We start from the raw sequence: 690 nt of genomic DNA on the forward strand, positions 1-690 counted from the left end.
AGGAAGAGGAAGGGCGATTGCTTTTACCCTTCGCTCAAGGACGTCTCCCAAAGGCAAGACAGGCGCCCGAGAGGGGGCGCGTGTGTGAGCGGGAAGGGCGGCCCGCCCCCGTCGCGCCGCTCACCAGCCGAGGGAGCCCGAGGCCTGCCGCAGCCGGGCGCTTCCGCCTGCCGCGCGACGCCGCCGCCGGCGCGGAGTCACGTGACTAGGCGGCGGATGGATGGGCTGCGGGAGCCGGGAGGCGCGCGTTGGCAGCGCGCGTGCGCAGTTGGCGGGGGGGGGGGGCGACGGGGGGCGACTGGCGCATGCGCAGTGCAGCAGAGAGGGTATGGGGACGGGGGTACCTGTGGCTGACGTGTCGCGGGGTTGAACGCCTTCGGTGGGGGTGTATGGGAGGCGCAGCTTTTCTTTTTTTTTCTTTTTTTAAATATGTACATTTACACATGTAGACCTTAACTGCTTTTTAGCCTTGGTTCTCCTGAGTGTTTCCCCCCTTAGTAGGGGTCAAGGCCCCCTGTCTCATCACGCGATTGTGAAATGGCTTCCCTTGCAGTGCTTACCCTTGACAAAGGCCCGGTCTTTCACAGCGTTCTCATCCTTGCCCGTAACAGCATTTTCAAAACGCTGTGTCTCTCGGCAGCCGTGCCAGCAGCGGGGGTAAGCTGGCGTTGGTTGGGCTCACCCAAAAAG

This window comes from Phaethon aethereus (assembly GCF_964289735.1).
Source record: "Phaethon aethereus genome assembly, chromosome: 1".
NCBI classification, from domain to species: Eukaryota; Metazoa; Chordata; class Aves; order Phaethontiformes; family Phaethontidae; genus Phaethon; species Phaethon aethereus.